The sequence below is a fragment of the Leptonychotes weddellii genome, chromosome 10 (genome assembly GCF_054177405.1).
Source record: "Leptonychotes weddellii isolate Sample4059 chromosome 10, ASM5417740v2, whole genome shotgun sequence".
NCBI lineage: Eukaryota > Metazoa > Chordata > Mammalia > Carnivora > Phocidae > Leptonychotes > Leptonychotes weddellii.
The window spans coordinates 118,913,493-118,926,824 of NC_138378.1; the positions used below are offsets into that span (position 1 = coordinate 118,913,493).

Sequence of the window (13,332 nt, forward strand, 5' to 3'; positions counted from 1 at the left end):
ATGTAGCTAAGGATCCAGAGTGAAAGAAGACCCCGGAATTAATTAGGCTCTTGATCACGGAAAACCCGGACAGTAAAGGCTAGATAGAGAATGAGCCTCCCATTGGCCTGGTTGCCCAGAGTAGGTCCACAATGGAAGCTCACGAATAACTGGCCGGTTGAAGGATTCGAAATGTAGATACCCTTCACTGTTGAATGGGGAGAAGCAAAGAAAGAGAATAACGTAAAGCAACCGGGCTACATGAATGTCTCCGGGGATACTAATCTCACAGGCAAATAACTCACAGTTAGAAAAAGAAGTTTCCTAATTCAGTGTGTTCAGAGTCCTAGATGATCTGGCACAACACTGTTACCTACTTGGAAAGTTATAAAAAATGGAATACCCACCTGACCAGGTTGGCAACTTCATATTCAAAATGAGTTCTCTAGCCCATCCTAAAATAGCTTTCCCGAGGCTGATCCTCGGATGTCCTCAGCATTCCTTTTACGTCAGAAAACTCTCTACACACAAATACGCTCTTAGAGTTAAGCTTCATTTCTTCTTTCTTCTTATTTCCTATTTAATCTCAGTAATACTGGCAAAACTGCTATTTGACATAATTCCTTCCAGCAACTGATTCAAATACTGGGATTTATACAATTTTCCCTGGTGTTGTTTCTTTAAGAGCTAATTATTTTAGAGCACTTTTAGGTTCCCATGCACCTCCTGCCCCCACACAGGCACAGCCTTACCCATTAGCAACACCACCCCTCCCCCCGCGAGTTGAGACACCTGTTACAATCGATGACACTGCATTGACCCGTCATTACCACCCAAAGTCCATAGTTTACATTAGGGTTCACTTTTGTTGTCGCAGGTTTTCTCACTTACCTTTTAACCCCTTATTTGCCTTGACCTCAATTTCTGCAGACATCTCTAGACCACAGGTGCTCCTCGTCACCAGCCCCTGGGGGCCTGGGCAGAAGAAAGGGCTTCTCCCTCTGTGCACCTTGTAGACTGGATGCAGGAGAAGCCCAGGAGAGGACACGAGGTAGTTCCCTTCCGGGGAGGGCTCAGAACTGGAGATCAGTCCTGCTACCAGACCCTCTACAGACACAGAAACAGTGTATACGAGGGGCTGCTCACAGTGAACTGGACCTCAGCGCGTGATCACTTGGCTTGGAAGTTAATTCTGATCTTGTCAACATGCCCTGCTTAGAAAAGGAGCCGCATCCAGCTTTGCAACCCAGAGCTTCGGGGATGCAGGCATCCAGGACCTGAACTCTGAGTCCTGCTCTGATGCTCGTGAGCCTCATCGGTATCTAGCTACAGGCAGAGTAGCTGGGGAAGCACTACTTGTATTCAGTATTTTTAAATTGTATCTAATTGTAGGGTATTCATTTTAAAAATTACATTTCAAAACCCAATTACACATGTTTTTCTTGGTTCTACTTTAATTTTCTATAAAGGCTTTACCCTTTGTGGTTGGTCTCAGTATTCCAAAATTCACTTGAATATCCTGCTGCACTTTGAGGACCCTCTTTCTCTTGGTGGGATCGACAAGTTAGCTCTGTCTTTCTCTGGTAGAGGATGCGGTTAGTGTGTGTGTGATGGTTGAGAACGGTTTTTGAGGCAGACTTGATCCTTTGCTTGCTGGTTGCCTGGTCTCAGACAAAGTACCATCTCTGAGCCGGTTTCTCCATCTGTAAATTGGGTATGATTATAAAAATAGGGATGATTCCTCTTTCACATCATTGTCTCTACTATGTCTTGTTTTGTTTATGACATATACTTCCATATCCTTTCAGGATCCTACACTATTTATAAACTTAAAGATTATATCCTCCCTTCTGATAATGTGCATTCCCTACAAAATATTCTCAACATTCCATCTCTGATCCTCACTTCTTGAGTTCAACCCAGTTAAGTCACCACTAAATATTTGGGTGATTTAATGCACATTTTCTCTGCCCACTGAGAAGTGAAAGCAACTCTAAACTTCCCTTTATACACTTGGATATTGGCTACTGGCAAAGTTTGGACTGGTGCAGTGTCATAAAGCAAATGGATTTGTCTCCATAAAACCACATGAATGTATGAATGTCAGGAAATAAAATATACTCTTTGGTGTATTTTTTAATTTTTTGATATAGATATAAAAATGAGGATTCTGAGGATTCTTTGGTTTGTCCATTTTTCAGGGCCCACAAATAGGTGTACATTAATATTTTCTTTGCTTTGGGGATTCAACTAAATTCCAAGCATTCTAAAAAAAAACTTGCCAATTTCACACCAAGAATGTAATGCCATTCCTTGAATAACCTTGGAAGCTTCATTATAAAGTTATCCTCAGGCCTTATGGATGACTTTTAAATTTACTTGAAAAGATTCAGAGACTTATAGGGAATGGCCAAGTGTGGTAGTGAGGGCTTTTCATGGTCCCCAGAAAGAAGTCCCACCGAAGAGAGGTCCAAAGGTGGCATCCTTGGCAAAGATGAGCAGTAGGAGAATTGGAGGCTCTTGAGGGGAAGGGAGGCTGCAGTGACCTCGCCACGTCAAGTATCTCTTTTTGCATCCATCACAGCATTGATCACGAACTTTAACACTTCAGGCGGAATTCTTGTTTTTCAAAGATTGATGAGAACAGCCGATTATGTGGAGACTTCAGTGATAAAGGCCAGACTAAAATAAGGAAAAGCAATCTACATCCCAAAGCCAATTTCCTTTAGGAATACTCTCTTCCTAGAGAGGAAACAAAGAACAAAACACCCAACACGCAAATGCCAAATGCGGAAGAAAAGACTCCGCTGACAGCGCCCCACTCTGGGAGTCGGGCACGTCATCTTCCTTCCCCTCAATTTTCCAGCACCGTGCCAATTCGAAATTTTTTCCCTGACTTAGTCGGGCTGGGAGCAGGGAAAAAGAAGAGTAAGTTTTCTGGATGTCGCTGAGGCACTGACATTTGCGATTCAGTATGGCTTCTCGGTCCCCGACCGGTCCTGGACGGCCAGACCATCCCGGAGGCCAAGAACACCTTCTGCCCTCCGATTTTGGCACAGCGGTGGCCTCTTCACTCAGATGTGTGCCTCCCGGCATTACTCCTGCCTCGGGGCCTGCAGACTGGCATGCTGCAATATGCTCTACCTAAGGCTACACCTGAGACCATATGGACCTTCAGCTGCTGCACCATACAGGGGCCCGCCTGCAGCAAGGCGAGGACCAGATGGAGCAGACGATACCTGTCTGAGGCCGTCTGACTCGACGCGGCTGGGGACGTGGTGTGCAGAAAATGGCAGACTATAAACATTTAAATAATAATACCACAACACATGCTGATTCTTTTCCACCAGGAAGGAAAAAGAGTACCTTTCTGGGAGAGATACGCCGGAAGAATATGATGGAGGAGGAAGGAACTTCATTTTTAAAACAAAGCTAAAAGTCAAATGATGGCAACCAAAGATGGAACTGGAAAGTAGTTGTAAGGGTGAGCATGGAGCAGTGCAAAGCAGGGTGGTGGGAGCCAGGAGACACAGCACTTTCCCTGTGCCTCAGTCTCCCCACTGATAATATAAAGGAAGTGGCCGGTGCTCTTCAAAATGCCAAGATAAGGAGCTTGGGCCAGGATGTAAATCAACACATGGAGAATCATCAAGAGAGTCTGGTTAACAGAAATCATTTCAGTGGAATTAAGCAGGATGCTTTGGAATGTGGTTGAGCCCCATTCTGCTGCAAAAGCATCTCGCGGCAGACAGTTCACAAATCATGCAGATCTTGGCAACGGTTTACAAACTGGTACTGGGCCGTGGATATTTTGAGTAGCGTTGAACCAGGTCACCTCTTTACACTCTCAGGACTTCCAATTTTGCTTTTGTGTGAGTCTAAGTAGAGTACTCCTAAGTAGAGTACTCACTTGCTTTCAAATATAAAACAAATATTTAAAAAATGAGATGTGGCTTAAAGGGTCTCAGTTGCTGGAAGTTCTAAAGTCCCCCAAAGTGTAAAAAAAAAAAAAAAAAAAAGATCGATTTTTCAATGATTCTGACATTTCACGAATATTCATGAACGGCTGGCAAGCTTCATAGAAAAATTGTACCGTGGTGTAATGTGTCAACAGTTCTAGCTTTGAGGGCTTCCTGGAAGATGTGATTCTTGAGGGGGGACTTCACTGATGTTGCTAGACAAAGAACCGAGAACAGCAACGAGACAGGATAGGAAGTCCCCGCTGAGGGAAGGCACAGCCATGTGATGAAGGATGTGCTGCAAGCAGAAATGCACAGTAGTGATCTGTTGCTGGAATGCAAATGTGAGAGTGAACCATGAGAAGGCAGGCACGCTCTTGGTCACAGAAGACCCAGAGCTCCAGAATGAGGGATTCAGACATCTCCTATAGGGGATGGGAGGTGACCAAGGGGCTGTCAGCCTGTAGGGGGATAGAGTCAGACCTCCAATGGTGGCATGAAGAATGGATTTGGGAAGGGAAAGTCTGGATACATAAAGACCAAATCCAGTTAGGAGGCATTTACAAACAGTATCTTGGGATGGAGAGATGACCAAGTCTTGAAGTAGGTAGGAAGAAAAACAAATTAGATTCAAGAAACAGGATCAAATTCATAGGCTGGATTACTTACTGGGTAGTCTTCATTCCTTGATTTTGGCTTCTATCCACCAACCTCTCCCACAATACCTTTGGTTTAATTATTGGTGATTTGGAGATGATACTGTTAAAACCTTGTACAGTTGGTTCCTCGACCTCCCACACCCAATGATTTTTTATCCGCTGGACCCCAAGTTTGTGCCATTAGCAATGGGCATGACTCCTTCAACACCCCGTTCTTCCACCACTGCCTCTCCTCTCTGCAGGCCAATCTCTCTCATATTTCATCACTAACAGTCTTTCCATCCCAATATTGCCACCAATCCATGTCTCCTACCAACCCTCCACTGTCCTTCAGCCCCTTGCTGCCCTGTCTTGCTCCCTACCACCTACAATTCCATGATCCATCTTCACCAGAAACCCCCTGCATTCACTTATCTTCAAACACTCACCCCTTGTGGTTCATCATCCTCATCTGGCAAAAACCATGGCTTCGGTAAATCTAACTCTCTACCCTCCCTGCCCCCTGCTCACACATCAAACCACTCCAGAGACAAGTATGCAACCACACTGAATACCGTCAAATTAAAAGTCACGTCAAGAACTTCAAGTGGAGCATTATTGCTCTTGGGCCATCCTAGTATTGTTTGGTCTCTCCACTCTCTCACTTCCAGATTACTATTCTATGCCCTCTCTTTTCTCCTCAGACCTCCAGCACCTTCATTAACTAACCTTTGCTTGGTATTTTACTGATATAACTGTAGCTATCAGAAGAGAATTTCCAAGCCTACCAGCACCAACTCTACCAAACAGCCTATCCTGTGTCTTTATTCTCTGACTTCTCTCTCATGACTGTGGATGAAATCTTCCCAAGTCCTTAACGAAGGCAAGCCCCTCCACTTACACACCACTTCTCCCAGCTTCTCCCTTACCCAAGGATAATTCCTAGACCAGTTATCCTTTTCCTCTTCCCCTCCTCATCCTTCCCCACCCTACTGGACCACTCCTATTGATACAGATATACTATTATTTTTCCTATTTTATAAACAAAAACAAAACCCTCTTTTGATCACAATTCTTCCCTTCTCTGCTCCTTTATATAGAAATACTTTTTGAAAACATTTTCTCTACTTTCTGTCATAACCTGCTGTGAGCTGTTCTTTGTGCTGCCCTGGCATCATTTGTGGGCCTTTAACTGCTCAATTAAACAACAATGAATGCTCTGTTCCACTGCCCTACTTAGATAAGCCCATGCCCTGACCTCTCCTGACCACCCAACTTCTGCTTTTACCCACCAGACATATGAGACAGCTGACACCAAGACCCTCAGGTTCCTGCCAGACAGGCCCCTGGGACCCCTGCCTGACTATACACTAACCAGTCCATCATGAGTATGGGAACCCTGCTTGGCTAATGCCCTGGACCCCAGTGAAGGCTGCAACCCACAGGTGCCTCTCCCTCCCTCCCACTTGCTGGTCAAGCCCACGTGTCACCATAACTTCCTGCAGGCCCAGGAAGGTGTGCTGAGGTTTCCTCTCTGGGACCTGCGAGTAACAAATTCCATTGACTTTGGCATTCTGGTCTCTGAGTGTCATTCGCTGGGCTGCCCCAGACACCCCCATGGCTCACTAAACTTTGTGTCCTTACTCTCTTCCATGTCAATGCCCATCCTCTTTGGGGCCCCCTTGGAATCAGCATTTACTCTTTCCGCTGACATATCTTTTATGAAGGGCCCCCAATGGCCTCTCATGGCTAAGTCCAAAGTCAGTTCTCCATCTTGGCTACAAGAGCACTGGACTTCTCCTGCAGCAGACTTTCCTTAGTATCCAGGACACAATACTGCAGTGGTTCTCTTCCTGCGCACTGGGTGCTCCTTCTCAGGTTACTCTTGATCTCGCTATCTCCTATTCTCAAATGCTCCGGGCCAAGTCCTGAGACCTCCTCTCTGTCTATTCCTTGTGCCCTAGTGATATCATCTATTCTACAGGCTTCAAACACCAATCAAAAGCTAGACTTCTTTCAGATTTGTATAAATCAGCCTCCATGCTGCATTTGAATTGCAATTAGCAATAATCGCGCCTCGGATAAACCTCATTGGCTACAATACTGTCACTGCGCAAAGCTTGCATTTGAATTTCAGACTCGTCCATCTGCCTGCCTGTTCACCACCTCCAGTTCTTTCCCGGATCTCACACAATCAAATCCAAATTCCTGCTCTTCCCAAGCCTCTTTCACCTGAAGTCATCCCCCATCCTGTTTGTTGGCAACCCTATTCTTCCAGTTGCTCAGGCCAAAAACCTAGAAGTGACTTGGACTCCTCTATTTCCTTCAGAATACACGTTCAGCCTGTTAGACAGTCCTATCTTTCAGAACACACCCAGAATTCACCACCTCTGCCACTAAATGCTTCCGTTCAGGGCACCTTCACCTCTTGCTTGGTGACTGCAATGGCTTCCTACCCAGTTACCCATACTCTGCCTTCTCCCCAACACTGTGATGATCCGCTTAAGAATGATCTTATCACCCTTCTGCCCAAAACCCCTCAGTGGTTTCCCATCTCACTCAGAATAAAGCCTAAGTGTTCAGACCTCTAAAGCCTTTCATGATGTGGAGCCTCGACTCTCCCAGAATCTTGCCTCCAGCGACTCTGCCCTTGCCCTCACCCTGTTAGCTATCCTGCGCTCCCTGCTATTCCTCAAACACAGGAGTTGTTTAAATATTCTAGACATGGGTTCTTTGATAAATATATGTAGTGCAAATATCTCCTCCCCCCCCAACCATGGGTTGCCTTTTTCCCTCTCTTCAAGATGTCCTCAATTTATTTTTAGTGGATAGTTGAGATTGTAATAAAAAAGAAAATCTCTACTAGCAGAAGCAAAGAAGCATTTGACTGCCAGAGAGTGAAGCTCCAACACTACGGCTGCCATAGTTCTGGAGCATCAGCAGTCTCACAAATGCTCTGGCACTAAAGCCTTCATGACCATGACCACCCACAAATGGGAGACAAGCCCTCAAGCCCATGAGAGGTGGGGGATGGGGGGTGATGTCCTTGCATAAAACCAGAACTCCCAAAGTGCCACTACTTCAGAGAAATGAAAACTAATAAAATCTGTCCAACAGCCTAAGGAGAAAAAAGAGATTTTGCCCTCCGTGGAAAAACAATGTATTCCATTAGAAACTTCCACTAGAAACTAAACCATGCACTTCACGTGGATTTGGAGCCCAAGATTGCATTTTCCTTATTATGAAGGAAAACTCAAATTATGAATTAGTGCTTTAAAATAGAAACAGTCCTACCTTTAACAGAAACACACTGAAAATCATTCAGCAACTCCTACCTCACACAATTCCCATGGGAGAAGGAAGGCAGGGACCAAGACCTACCGAAGAGCAGTTTATGAACAAAATAAGAAATGAAGAATTCCATCAAGACTACAGAAAGCAGACACAACACAAAAGGGTGTTAGCATCTTCAGTACTTGAAATCATAGAGCAAGATGTGGAGGAGGTCATAAACTCTTTTTAAAACGGTTAAAAGGATAAAAGAATGTTTACAGAAACTTCTGGAAAGAATGGAACAATATGCAAAATCAACCAAAAATGCTTGAAAAGAAGAACCAAATAGAACTACACTAACCAAAGTTACAGTAATTAAAAAATAGAAGAAACTTAATACATGATTCAAACAGCAGACTAAACACAATTTAAGAGAGTATTCGTAAACATGAAGGTAGATCTGTGAAAAATACCCAGAAAGGAGCAAAGTGCAATGGAAAACATAACGACTTATAGAGGATACACTGTAAGACCTGGATTTCTGGCTAATGCGAGCTCCAGGGAAGTGACCAGAGAGATGTAGGGAGGAGAATTACTAATAGGCAAAGCTAAGAACTTTCCAGATTTCTTTCAGCATGAGTCAGAAAAATCAGTTCTAAGCAGGGTAAGTAAAAGTTTGCTTTCCTTTAGTGGATATAAATTGATATAATTGATCCCTAATTGAAAATTCAAGTTGTTTCCATTCATCTTATTATTATAAACAATACCACAATAAATATTTTTTAAAGATAAATCATTTCACATAATTTTTGTCTATAGATAAATTTGTAAAAATGGGATGGGTGTGTCAGAGATGGGTGTAATTTTAGAAATATAGATAAATAATAAGTACTCTTTTGTTTGCTTCTATGAAAGGGCTGCATGCTAAACTTTGGACATATTTACTTAGATTTCAAAACATTCAAGGGCTGACATCGCCCTTTTTTTTTTTTCTTTCTTTCGTCAAAGCACCCAACACAAAAGACCCAACTCACCATTTGATTTACATATGTCGTGTGCTTTAATGATGATATTGACAATACCTCATCCAGGTGCATATTTTCATTCTATTGCTCTTGGGCTGTTGTGTGACTCCCAGAACAAAAACCAAACACAATGTGATAACGGATATACCACCATCCCCCCATCTTTAAAAAATCATTCTTCAAGATACACATCAAAAGCTATGTTCTCAGTTCTGGTTACTCTGAATCCCATTTCCCCAAATCAGAATTTGTCAACTTTCTGTTGACAATTTGTCAACTTCCTTAGCTTCACCCAAGCCAACTAATGACTGTTTCCGTATAACCTGCCACTACCTTAGACCACAAGCCTTCCCAAGCCTGGGACTGGCCACCTGTCTTACCCCAGTGCCTGGCTGAGCATCAGATGGTACAGCCCAGTGAGCTTTTCCTATACTGAACCGAAAATAGAACGGTTACGTTGCAGTTCCAAGTTTGAAGCATGGAATATTCCAAAATTAACATAAAGTAAGAAATTAATAAGCCAAAGTAAACTTCAATACACAAAATATTTTTGGTTAAATTTTTGAAGCTTCCAGTGTTCAAGATGAACACTCAAAAGTATGCTTGGGTGGGAGTAACACTTTTATAGATGATCATCAAATTCTCCCTCAGAAACTCCTGACATAGTAGAAATAGAAACCATTTTGGAGAGCTCTCTGGCTCTGAAACTGTGACCATGCAAGGGTTTCCCGGTGCAAGAGACCTCAGTTATACCAACCTTGTGACAGCGGGTGTATGTACTCCGAAAACAGCTTATCATGCAGACCTCCTAGGGTGTGAACGGAAAGGTCCATCAGGCAATTATCTGTGTGAGACAACACTGAATTTCCTAGAATTTGTGGAGAATTTGCATTTGGCATGAAGGATGGAAAATATATAAAAAAATAAAAACAGGCTGAGAATTTTGTGAAATTTGCTTAAAATTCTCCATACGCTGATCTGGTCTGCTTGGCCTCTGGGGCCCCAAGTACATGTTTTCTGCGTGAATCAATACATCTGCCCAGCAAGCAAGCGACTGTCAGCTGGGGACTTCCTCTCTTCTGGGTTTGCAATCCTGAGGCTCTGTACAATGCCTGAACCTAATGTGCTCTTGCTGTATACACAGCAAGAACAAGACATCCTCTTCACCTGTAACTTTGCAAGAACAAACTTCCAGATTAGCAAAATGATGTAAATTCATTAAGATTGAGAATATTCAATATGTTTAATTTTTACTCTGTGCATTTTTTCTTTTTAGGAGGTGGATCTCTTTGACGAGATGAATGTCACAAACGGTGAAAGTTTCCTATACCTTATTTTGAAAGACAAAGACTTGCCGAGGCTTTCTTTGATTCAGCTTGAATCAGTAATTAATTAGGAGCATAATTTAGGTCCATACAATATTCTGTTTAATCCCCAACAAAGTATAATTTTCAAGGAAAACTACTTGGTTCACAAGAGTGAGAGAATTGTTATGAGCACGGTCCTGTAAACTGCACTGAAAGCTACATGACATGTACATTTTCTTTAATGCATCGGAAGTAACATTGCAACTCTTCAAATGCTTCATTCCAGAAATAGAGCTTCGGAGCATACATTTATATTTCATTTGCCCACAAGCGTTTTAGGTTCTCATAAAGCTAATGAATTTCTTCCAAAATCATAAGTCACCTTACCAATTACAAATATGTTGCCACTTGAAGCAATTACCCAAAATGGTTGATTTATTCAGCCTCACAAATCATAAATTTCCAGGCAAATAAATCACTTTGCATATGGTTTCAACAAAGATAAAATAAAGGATTTTTTTAAAGGTGCTGACTAAGAACTTTGTGGCATTTGCTTGAATACTTCATGCTTTAATTAAAATATATATCAATGTGTTTCATTTCCCTGAGAGCAGCAGTATGGTAATGAGTTCTTAACAACTCAGACCCATGCCATTTCGTGGTTCATTCGGCAATTTTACCCTACTTTTTTTTTTTTCCTCTAATCAGTAATCAGTACTTTTTGAGGTTTATGTGTACAGTATGTAATTTGATTTTCTTCCCTGGCGGGTTGTTACATAGATTGAATACAGAAATTGAAAGTACATATATTTAGAATCAAGAGAAGCATAATATATGTTTTTGCAGCTCTTCAATGATGAGCCCTATACATTAATCAAGGTAGCAGGTTTCAAGCAAAGCATTGCAGTTTTTCCAGCTCAAAGAAAATAACAGCAATTCTTTAATCAGTGTCTCAGTGTCAGGTATGGAGCTGGGGGAAAAAACAGAAGCATGTGGTCTCTGGCTACAAATGGCTTTAAACTTAGTGTAAAAGGGTTGCTCTTCGGTTCCCAACCCTAAAGCCTCAGATAAAGTTGTGATAGATACTGTCAAATGTATCCACGATGATAATGACATTTAATTCTTGCATTCTTAGTTAATTGGTTCCATAGAGGGGTTGCCTTTTTCTAAATTTTTTAATGCACTTGTAGCTTTAAATGCAGAATCTAGAATCTGTCTTAATAGAAACCACCTGTTGGGTTGATACCCAGCCTTGTTAGCTGGGCATTGTTTGTGTGCTCTCTGATTTAATTGCTGTAAAGTGCACCTGGGTTACTATGGCATTAGAACACATTGTGATTTGATTGGAGGCTAGAGACTGAGCAGTTTTCATGGAATTATAGAATTTTATAATAATCAAACCGGGTCAAGCCCTACAATTATTTATCTCCAACTTCCTTGGTTTACAGATGAGGAAACTGAGGCCCAGGGAGTAAAGAGAATATATCATGTTTATCCAGTTGATTGGTTAACAAAACAAAAACAAGAACAGAATTCCTTTGATCACAAAACTGAGTGATTTCACATGTGGCACAAATCCAAGTGATTTATAGATGCCTTTGGACACATTTGGGATTTTTTTTCCCCCAGCAAATTTCATTCTTGATTTTGTATTTGTATGGGAAGCCAGATCTGTGACTCTCTAATAAAGATATATTTTAAAAGAAATTAAATATTTCAAATAATAACCACAGAGGAGTTGTTTATGTGTCTTTGGGATCTGGTTACCTACTCTAAACAAAATATAATGTGATATGAACAATTTCCACAATTCAAAAGGAAGAATTTCAATGGCTTGATTTATTTATTTTTTAGGAATTTACCTTTTTATCATTTTATTGTATTTTATTTTCATCATGGTAAGTATTCTCTTTAATCCCCTTCACCTATTTCCCCGATCCCCCCACCCACTTCCCCTCTGGTAACCACCACTTTGTTCTCTATAGTTAAGGGTCTATTTCTTGGTTTCTCTCTCTCTCTCTCTCTTTTTTTTCCTTTGACCATTTGTTTTGTTTTTTTCAATTCCAAAGATGAGTGAGATCATATGGTATTTGTCTTTATCTGACTGACTTATTTCACTTAGGATTATATTCTCTAGCTCCATGCATGTTGATGCAAATGGCAAGATTTCATTCTTTTTTATGACTGAATAATATTCCATTGTGTGTGTGTGTGTGTGTGTGTGTATCATCTTCTTTATCCATTTGTCAATCAATGGACACTTGGACTACTTGTGTAGTCTGGCTACTGTAAATAATGCTTCAATAAACACCAGCGTGCATGTATCCCTTTGAATTAGTGTTTTTGTATTTTTTGGGTAAATACCAAGCAGTGCAATTCCTGATTTGTAGGGTAGTTTTATTTTTAGTTTTTTGATGAATCTCCACACTGTTTTCCACAGTGGCTGCACCAATTTAAATTCCCACCAACAGTGCAAGAGGGTTTTTTTTTTCTCCACATCCTCACCAACACTTGTTTCTTGTGTTTTTTATTTTAGCCATTCTGACAGGTGTGAGATGATATCTCACTCTAGTTTTGATTTGCATCTCCCTGATAATGAGTGATGCTGAGCATCTTTTCATGTGTCTGTTGACCATCTGTATGCTTTCTTTGGAGAAATGTCTATTTATGTCTTCTGCTTAATTTTTAATGAGATTATTTGTTTTTTGCTTCTTAAGTTGTGTCAGTTCTTAAATATTTTGGATACTAACCCTTTATTGGTTATGTCATTTGCAGATACCTTCTCCCATTCCAGAGGTTGTCAATGGCCTAATTTAGAAAGAGAAATGATATCACTGAATGTCTGGAAGATTATTATCTGTGACTGAATTGGATAGTACCAGTCTCATTAGCATGGGACTTTCTTTTTTTTAAGATTTTATTTATTTATTTGACAGAAAGAGAGCACAAGCAGGGGAAGCAGCAGACAGATGGAGAGGGAGAAGCAGGCTCTCCACTGAACAGAGAACCCGATGAGGGGCTCGAACCCAGGACCCTGGGATCATGACCTGAGCCGAAGGCAGCCGCTTAACCGACTGAGCCACCCAGGCACCGCAGCATGGGACTTTCTGATCCATAAAGTGGATTTATAGTCAAAATTCCCTTTCATCCT

At 41.6% G+C, this 13,332-nt stretch overlaps 1 pseudogene; it reads right to left on the reverse strand.

The window, feature by feature from the left end:
* Positions 1–6,585: 6,585 nt before the first annotated feature.
* LOC115944926 (U4 spliceosomal RNA) lies at positions 6,586–6,697 on the reverse strand (annotated as a pseudogene).
* Positions 6,698–13,332: the final 6,635 nt, after the last annotated feature.